At 44.1% G+C, this 13,415-nt stretch overlaps 1 pseudogene; it reads right to left on the bottom strand.

Moving 5' to 3' along the window:
* Positions 1–8,813: 8,813 nt before the first annotated feature.
* Positions 8,814–11,913, bottom strand: LOC120915739 (annotated as a pseudogene).
* Between the last annotated feature and the right edge of the window lie 1,502 nt (positions 11,914–13,415).

The raw sequence follows: 13,415 nt of genomic DNA, 5'->3' as shown, positions 1-13,415 counted from the left end.
CCTCTATATACTCCTCACTCTGCATAATAATGTGTGAGGATCAGACTTTGCAGAGGTTCCCACACTCAGCAGCCAATCACAGAGCGGCGGGGACAATAGACGTGTGTCACACTGCAAGGTGGCATCTGGAGCCTCTAATAATGGGGGGGGGGGGGAGCAAGCTGTAGGATAGAAGTGTGGGAAAGACCTGCTTCAAGATGCCCTTTAACATGTGACATATTGCAAAGTCCACTTAGACTTTATATCGCTTATAAAGAAGAGCAGGAGGGTGAGGGCAATATTTATAAAGCTAAAGAAAATAAATAAACACTTTATTCCATTATTTAGTATACAGTTGCCCATGGGACTTTTTGGAGGCACATCAATACGTTCATTACAGTTATATATAAAATCGTAATTTTATTCGGTATTCAAAAAAAAAAAAACATATACAATGCTAAACACTTTAATTATGCAAAGGGGCGTATTTACTAAATCCGGAGAGTGCAAAATCAGGCTCACTTTTGCATGGAAAACCAATCAGCTTTCAGGTTTTATTGCCAAAGCTTAACCACTTCAGCCCCGGACCATTTGGCTGGCCAAAGACCGGGCCACTTTTTGTGATTCGGCACTGCGACGCTTTAACTGACAATTGCGCGGTCGTGGCTCCCAAACAAAATTTACGTTCTTTTTTTTTTCCACAAATGGAATTTCTTTTGGTGGTATTTGATCACCTCTGCGGTTTTTATTTTTTGCGCTATAAACAAAAATAAAGCGACAATTTGGAACAAAAATCTATTTTTTTTTTAACTTTTTGCTATAATAAATATCCCCTGCGTTTGATGGAGCAGTGTCTGCATATGATGGCACAGTCGCAAAATTTGATGGGCACAGTCGCAGCATTTGATGGCACAGTCGCAGAATTTGATGGGCACAGTCGCAGAATTTGATGGGCACAGTCGCAGAATTTGATGGGCACAGTCGCAGCATTTGACGGCACAGTGTCTGCAATTGATGGCACAGTCGCAGCATTTGATGGCACAGTCGCAGCATTTGACCGCACAGTGGCAGCGTTTGATGGTACAGTGGCTGCAATTGATGGCACAGTGGCTGCAATTGTTTTTTTTTCACATTTTTTTTAAGTTTGTTTGTCCCCCCCCCCACCCTATAGTTGTCAGGTGTGCCCAAATCAGGCCCCCTGCTGGCCACATCCAATGGTCATCTTAAATCTACATGCCATGGAACTCCCTCAAAATGTAAAATCTTCAGGAACCCCCCTAAAAACATGACTGGTCTCCTCTATGGAGAGAGATGCGGAGCTGCACTGCGGACACCCCCAATGGTGTCTTCAACCTGTCCTGACCTTCTCCTCCTCAACAAGCCTCAGCTGCTGGCGTCCCACAGACATTAGACTTTCTCCTAATCCAGCCAATAGTCATTTAACATTTATGGGCATTATTAGGACTTGATATCAGGGTTACAATTCATAGCAGATCAGAGGTCCCGGGTGAACGAGGAAGATGAATGGGGTATCTGAAGAGGAGGAAGAATGATAAATCGTCCATTACAGGATGGAACCATTCATTTCACCTTTTAGTACAACACAAACTTATCAGTAAGCTCCAGATGTATCATTAGTGAAGATATGTCTGAGGCTTACTAATGAAGATAGTGATTCCCATTGATTGTATTGGAGATTCCCATGTCTGGGGGGGTGGTGTTCAGAGAGACTCCTCTGTGGGGTCTCCAGAGACAGAGGATGGAGCGGTGTGATAAGAGACTGTCTGCATGTCATTGACACCTCATTACCCAGAACATCAAAGACTGACACGGCCTTCCTACAGGCCCTACCTCTGGAACATGGCGGATGGAGTTTGTGAGAGGTTATCTATGTTATAGACTCGTGTCTTTTGGTTTATTTTTGTCAAACTACACAAAGCGAATTTCGACTTTTGGTACTAAGCAGGGTCGCTATTAGAAATCATAGGGCCCCATACAGCAGTGGCGTCACTATGGGGGTGCAGGGGGGTGACACCATCCTGAAGGTGGTGGAGGGTCCAGGAGGCAGGACATGCTGGTGTCACCCTAGCCCTGAGGGAGACTCCTCACTCTTACTGTCACTGCTGTTGTGGCTGCCTCCTGTCACAAGCCCGTTGCCCGGAGAGTGGCAGTCTGGGCAGTGGTTGCACACTGAATCCTCCCCCACTTGCTGCCCGGGTGCATAAGGTCAGGGGTGCCTATACTGATGGAGGGGTCTGTACTAAGGGGGGTCTGTACTGATGCAGGAGGGTCTATACTGAGGGAGAGGTGACTATACTGATGGAGGGGGGGGGTCTGTACTGAGACAGGGGGGGGGTCTATACTAATAGAGGGGGGTCTGTACTCAGGGATGGGGTCTAAACTGGGGGAGGGGGTCTATACGGATGGAGGGGATCTTTATTAAGGGAGGGGGGTCTTTACTTAGTAGGGACTATACTTGATGGAGGGAGAGTCTTTATTAAGGGAGGGGGGTGTGTACTTGAGGGGGGTTATACTTGGAGGGGGGTCTATACTTAGTAAAAAAGAGGATCTGTACTGAGGGAGGGGGGTCGATACTGATGGAGGAGGGTCTTTACTAAAGGGGGTCTATACTAATGGAGGAGGGTCTATACTGAGGGAGAGTGTCTATACTGATGGAGGGGGGTCTGTACTGAGGGGGTCTATACTGAGGGAGTTGGTCTATACTGATAGAGGGGGATCTGTACTGAAGGAGGGGGGTCGATACTGATAGAGGGGGATCTGTACTGAAGGAAAGGGGTCTATACTGATAAAGGGGAGTCTGTACTGAGAGAGGGATCTATACAGATAGAGGGGATCTGTACTGAAGGAAGGGGGTCTATACTGATAAAGGGAGTCTATAATGATAAACTGGGGTCTGTACTGAAGGAGGGGGGTCCATACTGATGAAGGGGATCTGTACTGAAGGAAGGGGGTCTATACTGATAAAGTGGGGTCTGTACTGAGAGAGGGGGGTCTATACTGATGAAGGGGGGTCTAAACTGAGAGGGGGGTCTGTACTGAGGGGGGGGGGGTCTATACTGAGGCAGATGGGTCTGTACTGAGACAGGTGGGTCTATACTATTAGAGGGGGGATATGTACTGAAGGAGGGGGATCTATACTGATAGAGGGGGTCTGTACTGAAGGAAGGGGGTCTATACTGATAAAGGGGTCTGTACTGAGGGAGGGGGGTCTATACTGATAAAGGGGTCTGTACTGAGGGAGGGGGGTCTATTCTGATTGAGGGGGGTCTGTACTGATAGAGGGGATCTGTACTAAAGGAAGGGGGCTCTATACTGCTAAAGAGGGTCTGTACTGAGGGAGGGGGGTCGATACTGATGATGGGGGGGGGGGGCTATACTTGGAAAGGACTATACTTGGTGGAGGGAGAGTCTGTATTGAGGGAGGGGTGTGTGTATATGGGGGAGGGTTATACTTGGAGGGGGGTCTGTACTGACGGAGGGGTGTCTATACTTAGTAAAAGAGAGGATCTGTACTGAGGGAGGGGGGTCTGTACTGAGGGAGGACTATAATTGGTGGAGGGGGTCTATACTTAGTGGAGAGGGGGTCTGTACTGAGGGAGGGGGTCTATAATGAGGGGGACTATGCTTGGTGAAGGGGGTCTGTACTGAGGGAGGGGGGTCTGTACCGAGGGGTGACTATGGTTGGTGGAGGAGGAGGATGACAACCTGTTTTACCACACTGGGTGACAACAACCCTAGTGACGTCACTACCATACAGCCCTCCTGACGGGGGCCCCCAGCCATGCCTACATCCCACTTACCCCCCGGGGTACAGCAGAAAATCAGCACTGACTTTATCCACCTACACCCCAAGAATGAAAAAAAGTCCCTGCACTGCTTCCACCTCCTGGGCCCCTCTGTTAACCTGATGGGATCCATAGACTTACTATGGGGTCTACCGTTGTCAGCTGCCTCTTATGCCCTCACCTCCACAGCGAAGCCACCGCTGACAGCTCAGCGTGGGACCGGACCGGCTTTAGAAAAGGTATGTATAGCAATTTCTTCATTACAGGATTAGATAGGTTAGTGTTAGATGATGGATGTGTTAGGGTGGACTTCTACTTTAAGCCCTGGTAAGCAAGTCGGAGTGGGGGTGTGGTCTAGTGAAATCCATTTATTAATTTAGGCAGAAATGAACAATAAAGCTGCCCTGGGCCCCCCTGTTTAGCTGATGGGGCCCGGGGCCAGTACAACAAAACCGGTTGTACTGCCTTATCAATGGCCCTGGTACTAAGCGTTCTAGAACCCAGTATGCTCAAGTCCTCTACTACTCCAGAACTAAGCAGGTGCGCTTTAGAGAGGGGGTGCGCCACCACCCCAATCTGACACTGGAACCCCAAAAATGACTTAATACTTCTGGGTATGGGGGGAACATCTGACAGTCCTCTATTACCAGGTCCGGTGCTACCACTGGGCAAACTAGGAAGCCGTCTAGGGCGCACTACTGCCTAGGGGCGCCCGACCACTGGTGTTTCTACTCTCTTCTCTCTGCAGCAAGTAACTAAGTCTCAGCATCAGCAGGCAGCCGCCACTCCGTTCACACATAGTGTCAGAGGTGCAGCGGCGGTGGAGGACTGTGTCTGTGTACCGACTCCTGAATAATTGGAAGCAAGCAAACATTCATTGATGGGCGCTGGTAGGCTGCACTGATGGGCACTGGTTGGCTGCATTTCATGGGCGATGGTGGGCTGCATTTGATGGGCACTGGGGAGGCTGCATTTGATGGGCGCTAGTGAGGCTGCATTTGATGGGCGCTGGTAAGGCTGCATTTGATGGGCACTGGTGAGGCTGCATTTGATGTGCGCTGGTGAGGCTGCATTTGATGGGCGCTGGTGAGGCTGCATTTGATGGGCGCTGGTGAGGCTGCATTTGATGGGCGCTGGTGAGGCTGCATTGGATGGGCACTGGCGGTTCTTTTGAAAAGGTCAGTGTGTACACTCGGGCGGCAAGAGATTCTTGCCAAGAATCTGGTCGAGAAAAACAACAAGAGATGCTTGCCCTGTGTACGAGGCCTAACATGACTGGTATTGAACTTCCCTTTAATAGTGCCATCGTACGAGTTGTACGTCACCTCGTTCTTGATGATCGGAATTTCCGACAACATTTGTGTGTACGCAACACAAGTTTGAGCCAACATTCCGTCAGAAAAAAATCCACGGTTTTGTTATAGTTTCGGAATATCTGATGGTCTGTATGCGGCATAAGAACAGACTTTCTTTTATATCTGGGGTCCCAATTAGCCTATGGACCCCAGATATTCCCCAAGTGGCTTTGATGTCTGTTATCTCATATTTGACAATAAAAGTAAAGAAAATAAGTAAAAAAATATACAAAAAGCACCAATTTGGAATAAATAACAATGATTTATTATAAATTCATTAATTAAACGCGTTGTAACTGCACAACAATTGTTTGACTTTGCACAGTATACAGCATGGAGGATATTTGTATAGAAATATATAAAAAGTAACAAGTGAGAATGTCATTGTAAACAATATATTACATGTACACAGCAAACATCGCGCACTTCATCAAGAGAAAAATTCTCTGTTTAAAATCTGTTACAAATATTACAAACCATAATATGTTCTATTTATGTAACATGGAGACAATTCCTGCAAATATTGCACACACCCTGCACACATCAACATTCACTTGTTTAGGGGGTGGCAAACAACCACACCCCCCACGGCACCTCAAACCCCCCCCCCCCCAGATGCCTGCCAGTCCACCGGCACCCACCCAATCGGCGGCGGGGTTTGGCGGGCACATTGGGGATCGGCAGGCACACAGCTGCGGGGATCGTTGCACATCTGGCAGGGAATCAGGCTGCGGCATTACAGTATACTGTATGTAAGGTGTTTGTTTACTTTTTTGAATTTGGCGCCGATCTCCGCCCCCGTGCGTCGTAACGTCGCAGGGAACGGAGATCGACGGCACACGGGGACACTGTGTGAATCGAGCGAGGTCCCGCTCGCTCACACAGCGCGGTGGCAGGATCCAGGAACAAGGTAATCCAGCGCGCGCTGCAGGCTCTGCATAGCTACCCCTAGCATGACTCGGGGATACCGATTTTAGCACAAAAAATCCACCCCGAGTCACGCTGGGGAATACCGCCAGGGGGGTTAAAGGGGTTGTAAAGGAACAATTTTTTTCCCCCTAAATATATTCCTTTACCTTAGTGCAGTCCTCCTTCACTTACCTCATCCTCCCATTTTGCTTTTAAATGTCCTTTTTTCTTCTGAGAAATCCTCACTTCCTGTTCTTCTGTCTGTAACTCCACACAGTAATGCGAGGCTTTCTCCCTGGTGTGGAGTGTCGTGCTCGCCCCCCTCCCTTGGACTACAGGAGAGTCAGGACGCCCACTAACACACAGCTTCTTTCTCTATCTGCAACATAGAGAGCGTCCTGACTCTCCTGTAGTCCAAGGGAGGGGGCGAGCACGACACTCCACCCCAGGGAGAAAGCCTCGCATTACTGTGTGGAGTTACAGACAGAAGAACAGGAAGTGAGGATTTCTCAGAAGAAATAAGGACATTTAAAAGAAAAATGGAAGGATGAGGTAAGTGAAGGAGGACTGCCCTGAGGTAAAGGAAGCTATTTAGGATTTTTTTTTTTACCTTTACAACCCCTTTAACCACTTAAGGACCGCCTCCTGCAGATATATATCCCCAGAATGGCACGGCTGGGCACAAGCACATACCTGTACGTCCTCTTTAAGTGCCCAGCCGTGGGTCACGGCCGCTCGCCCGCGACCCGGTCCGAAGCTCCGTGACCGCGGCCGCGGGACCCGATCGCCGCTGGAGTCCCGCGATCGGTCCCCGGAGCTGAAGAACGGGGAGAGCTGTGTGTAAACACAGCTTCCCCGTTCTTCACTGTGGCGCTGTCATCGATCGTGTGTTCCCTGATATAGGGAAACACAATCAATGACATCACACATCCAGCCCCGCCCCCTACAGTTAGAAACACAGATGAGGTCACACTTAACCCCTTCAGCGCCCCCTAGTGGTTAACTCCCAAACTGCAATTGGCTTTTTCACAGTAAACAATGCATTTTTAATGCATTTTTTGCTGTGAAAATGACAATGGTCCCTAAAATGTGTCAAAATTGTCCGATGTCTCCGCCATAATGTCGCAGTCACGAAAAAAATCGCTGATCGCCACCATTAGTAGTAAAAAAAAAAAAATTAATAAAAATGCAATAAAACTATCCTAGGGGATAGTTTTATTGCATTTTTATTAATTTTTTTTTTTTGTAAACGCTATAAATTTTGCGTCAACCTTTTTGATAAACACTTATTGAGTTTTTTTTTTACCAAAAATAGGTAGAAGAATCAGTATCGGCCTAAACTGAGGAAAAAAAATGTTTTTTTATATATTTTTGGGGGATATTTATTACAGCAAAAAGTAAAAAATATTGCAGTTTTTTCAAAATTGGCGCTCTATTTTTGTTTATAGCGCAAAAAATAAAAACCGCAGAGGTGATCAAATACCACCAAAAGAAAGCTCTATTTGTGGGAAAAAAAGGACGCCAATTTTGTTTGGGAGCCATGTCGCGCGACCGCGCAATTGTCAGTTGAAGCGACGCAGTGCCGAATCGCAAAAACTGGCCAGGTCATTTACCTGCCTAAAGGTCCGGGGCTTAAGTGGTTAAGGCATACTAAAGTGACCTCTCCAGCAGTATTATCCTATGTCATTTTAACATGCCTAAAGCATTACATAGCGTATGTCATTTTCAGTTGCAGTTTGATGAATCAGGACGATCATTTCTCTATAGAGAGTTTATATAGCTTACATTGATACAATGTAACACTGGTGTATATAATATGGATCCTGATCCATTTTCTTCATAGAAGATAACTATCTATATTTATAAAAATGCAACCACTTCCATTTAAAGGGGCGATGGATATGACCTCTGCTCCTAGATCCATATATAGGCAGCAAACCTATATAGGACTATAGGAGTGGATGGTCTACTTCTATCATACAATACATAGTACTATCAGATCACACTGTCATTATACCCACTTCATGAAAAGCATAGTGAATAAACTCCATAATAAGCTTACTCTCCAATATAATATTATACATACATATATGTATACAGTATATTTTCTATATTGGATTTTAAATGAGCTGAAATCTGCTCCACTCTAAATATGAGATCACACAGTGATTAAACTCTATTGATAATTTCCATTATCTCTATTCATATACAGTAATAATGCATATACAGTGGAACCTCGGATTGCGAGTAACGCGGTTAACGAGCGTTTCGCAATACAAGCGCTGTATTTTTAAAAATCCTAACTCGGTTTGCGAGTGTTGTCTCGCAAAACGAGCAGGATTCAGGCCAAAGCGGTGTGCAGTACCACGTTTGGCCTGAGATGAGGGGGGGGGGTGCCAGAGCCGAACGGTGCTGATCCCAGCCGTTTGGAAATGCTCAAAAAGACATGGAAATTCTCCATTCCTGAACCTTTTCGAGGTTTGCCGAGGGCAGCTGAGCTGTCCTCATGGCCTTTTCGGCTGTTTCCAAGGCTCTCCGGCACCCCCCACCACCTCTGGCCGCATGCGGTATTGCATGCCATTGAAGTCAATGCGGAACAAATTATTTTAGTTTCCATCGACTTCAATGGGGAAACTCGCTTTGATATGCAAGTACTTTGGATTACGAGCATTCTCCTGGAACGGATTATACTCGTAATCCGAGGTTCCACTGTGTATATATATATATATATATATACAGATATACAAAAATTCCATATAGGATCTGCTCCCAATATATAACAAGCAGTAATATCAGGTCACATTGTGATTACAGCCACTTCATAATAAGCGTACTCTCTATCCTTATAATAAGATATAATGATAGGGATCAGATCCCCATGTACAGCTGTCAGGTCAGGTATGCTTCTTGTACACCCAACTCTATGTACTCAGCTCACAGTCCTGAGAAGTGGAGACAAGTCTCTACCAGGGTCTCCATAGGGTTTTGCTGCTGTCTGGAGGGCTGTTCTTGCTGGGGGTCTGTGAGATGGGGAATACAGAAGGACATGGAGCGCCGGTCACCATCTGAGCCCCATGGAGGTTCTGCAGCAGTTGAGGGTCTGTCTGTGTGTGCAGGGATAGGAAGTTCACAGAGTTCTGGAAGCAGGTGGTGTAGCCATCTCTATGGGCTTGGATGGAGGTTGCTGTCACATCTGGAATAGACAAGACACATGTCAGTTATATGAAGTCCACTGTCACCTTCTACATTCCTCAATCATAAGTGCCGGTTCACACTGGCGTGGCTTTAAAGTCACACAACGTCATAATGGCTTGGCTATGACTTCTTTAACGGAAGTCAATGCAAGACGCTCTGAAGTCACCCCAAGTAGTACAGAAGCGTTGGAGCGACTTGAGTCGCACTGATTAGAATGGTTCCATTGCCCTTCATGGGATGTGACTTGTCAGTCGCGGCAGTATGAACCAGCCCCAATGGGGGTTATTCACTAAAACTGGAGAGCGCAAAATCTGGTGCAGCTATAGCAACCAATCAGCTTCCATGTTTTATTGTCGAAACGTAATTGAACAAGCTGAAGTTAGAAGCTGATTGGCTCTCATGCACGGCTGCACCAGATTCTGAGTGCTCCAGTTATAGTAAATCCCCTCCAAAGTCTCTCAGCAAGAAACACAAGATCTTATGCCGCGTACACACGATCATTTTTCAGCATGAAAGAAAACGTTGTTTTTCAGCATGTCTAAAAAAAACGACGTTTTCCCAACTTCATCATTAAAACGACGTTGCCCACACACCATCGTTTTTAAAAAATGATCTAGCAAAGCTTTGCGCTTTTTTGTCTGTTACAGTGTGATGAATGTGCTTACTCCATTACGAACGGTAGTTTTACCAGAACGAGCGCTCCCGTCTCATAACTTGCCTCTGAGCATGCGCTGGTTTTTAACGTCGTTTTAGCCCACACACGGCCATTTTTTACAACCCGAAAAACGACATCGTTTAAAACGACGTTAAAAAATGCAGCATGTTCGAAAAATTTTTTTGTCGTTTTTCAGAACCTGAAAAACGATGTGCAGCCCACACACCATCATTTTAAATGAAGTTTTTTAAAAACAACGTTTTTTCCATGCTGAAAAATGATCGTGTGTACGCGGCATAAGACAAGGGGGGGCACTTACGTTTCTCAGCCATGTGCTGCTGCAGGAAGGTGACCGTCATCTCCAGTATTGGGTTTGGAGGGCAGTTGATGTTTCTGGAGATCTTCCTCCAGTAGGAGACGCAGTTGCTCGATGCTGCTGTTAATGCAATCTCTCCGCATCTTCTCAATGGCGGGCTTCCTCAGCTGAAAAAAACAAGATAAGAGATGGTTAGTACCTCTGTTATCACCAGCAGAGTCTATAGCGATTGAACATTGATTGACAGATACAAAACGTATAATGTATAGCCAATAATCCCATATAAATACAATGTACCCCTTAATAAATACAAAACATTAATCCCATATAAATAAAATGTATCCCTTTATAAATTCAAGTAAACAGTTTATATAAAATTATTTCCTCTAGAATTTTGGAATGTTTATCAGCTACAAAAGTTCTAAAGACGGGCTCAGTTAATTAACATACAATAAATAAAAATTGGAGCAATATCAAAAATTTCCTAAATTTGACTGCAAATATATTCCTTAATAAATACAAAACGTTAATCCCGTATAGTTCAAATGTATCCATTAATAAATACAAAATATTAATCCCTTATAAATAAAATGAATCCCTTAATAAATAAGTTAACAGTTTAGAATTTCCTCTAGAATTTTGAAATGGTTTTCAGCAACAAAAGTTCTAAAGATGGGCTCAGTTAATTAGCAAAAATAAAAATAAAAGAAGGAGTGATATCAAAAATTTCCTAAATTGTACTGGAAATATATCTCTTAATAAATACAACATATTATTTCCATATGGGTAAAATATATCCCTTAATACATACAAAACATTAATCCCATATAGTTCAAATGTATCCATTAATAAATACAAACATTAATCCCATATAGGTAAAATGTATCCCTTATTACCTACAGAATACGATTTCTATATAGTTAAAATGTATCCCTTGCTAAATACAAAATATTATTTCCATATAGTTAAAATGTATCCCTTAATAAATACAAAATATTAATCCCATATAAATAAAATGTATCCCTTAATAAATACAAAATATTAATCCCAAATAAATAAAATGTATCCCTTAATAAATACAAAATATTAATCCCATATAAATAAAATGTATCCCTTAATAAATACAAAATATTAATCCCATATAAATAAAATGTATCCCTTAATAAATACAAAATATTAATCCCATATAAATAAAATGTATCCCTTAATAAATACAAAATATTAATCCCAAATAAATAAAATGTGTCCTTTAATAAATACAAAATATTAATCCCAAATAAAATGTATCCTTTAATAAATACAAAATATTAATCCCAAATAAATAAAATGTATCCGCTAATAAATACAAATTAATAGTTTATATAAAAGAATTGCATTTGGAATGCATACCAACTACAAAAGTTCCAAAGATAAGATTAATCAATTAAAAAATAATCTCGATAACCCAGATTTTATCAAAAATCTGACTGCAAAAGTGGAAATACACTTTAAGGCAACTAAAACAATGATACATAATGACTGAGGGGGGTCTGATAAGTTACTACTTTAGCAAAGCTAACATTAAATACATAATAATGGAATAGAAATAGGAAGTTGGCACTAGAGGGAAATCTCACCTTTCGGAGCCCATTGGCCTCTTGGTGATCCAATGCCCTCATACTGCAGGGTGCCATGTTGGGGGAGCTGGTAGCAGTCAGGCAGAGGTGTGCTGGGGGGGGGGGGGTTGCTGGTGATCAGCCCACCCCTCTATATATACCCCTCTCTCTCTCTCTGCATAATAATATATGGAGAGCTGGCTTAGAAGAGGTTCCCACACTCAGCAGCCAATCACAGAGCGGCGGGGACAATGGACTTGTGTCCCTCTGCAGGGTGACATCTGGAGCCTCTAATAGCAGAGGATAATACAGGATGCAGGGGGTAGTGTGGGAAAGGCCGGGGACAAGATGTTATCACACGGAATCACACATTGCAACATTTATTGACACATTGATTGACTGCTTCTGCATCATTGATTTTTACTTTTTGCTGTAATAAATATCCCCAAATAAATGTAAAAAAAAAAGAATTTCTTCCTCAGTTTAGTCCGATACGTATTCTTCTACATATTTTTGGTAAAAAAAAATTACAATAAGCATTTATTGGTTGGTTTGCGCAAAAGTTACCGCATCTACAAAGTAGGGGATAGTTTTATGGCATTTTTATTATTATAATTTTTTACTAGTAATGGCGGCGATCAGTAATTTTTAGCGTGACTGCACATTGCGGCGGACAAATCAGACACTTTTGACGCTTTTTTGGGACCAGTGACATTTATACAGCAATAAGAGCTATAAAAATGCACTGATAATGGCAGCGATCTGCGATTTTTTTTTTTTATCAGGATTGCGACGGACAGATTGGACATTTTTTACACTTTTTTTGGGACCATTAAAAATTATACAGCGATCATAGCTATAAATATGCACTGATTACGGTATAAATGGCACTGGCAGGGAAGGGGTTAACACTAGGGGGCGATCAAGGGGTTAAATGTGTTCCCTAGAGAGGTGTTGAGGTGTTTCTAACTGTGGGGGGAGGGGACTGACAGGGAGTAGAGAGAGATCGCTGTTCTTAATCACTAGGAACAGACAATCTCACTCTTTTCCCCATGTCAGAACAGGGATCTGCTTTGTTTACATAGACAGATCCCTGTTTCTGCCTGTCTGTGGAGCGATCGCAGGGCGAGCCGGCGGACATCGAGTCAACCAGACCTGCTGATTGGCTTCCCTGCTAGAGAATGGGCAAGCGCGCACCCACAGATCATCGTGTACGCGTCCGACGTACAATGACAGCAATTCGCGCAAGAGAGCCAACCTGCCGCAGTACAACTGCGGCGGCTGATATTTTCTACTCCCACTGGCCACAGTCTGCCCCCCCACCTAAAGTTTGATTGGCAGTAAACTACTCCTTTGATTCAGAAGCTTGGAGACCCCTGATCTAGTGTTTCTCAACTAGGGTTCCCCCTGAGGTTGCTAGAGGCTCCTTGGGCAGTGAGCAATGGTGGATTCATCTCCCACCTACACTGACAACCAACACAAAGGGGCAATTTTCCACATTACTTATTCTTTTATTAAATACCTTTTCAACTTATTGCTCATGCTAATGTACTATGAGCTGTAGGTGGAATCCTTACAGGGGTGGCTCATCCATTAAGGGTGCAC

This window comes from Rana temporaria, chromosome 10 (genome assembly GCF_905171775.1).
Source record: "Rana temporaria chromosome 10, aRanTem1.1, whole genome shotgun sequence".
In the NCBI taxonomy this organism is placed as follows: Eukaryota; Metazoa; Chordata; class Amphibia; order Anura; family Ranidae; genus Rana; species Rana temporaria.
The sequence above is the reverse complement of the archived record's forward strand: the minus strand, read 5'-3'. Positions and strand labels throughout refer to the sequence as shown.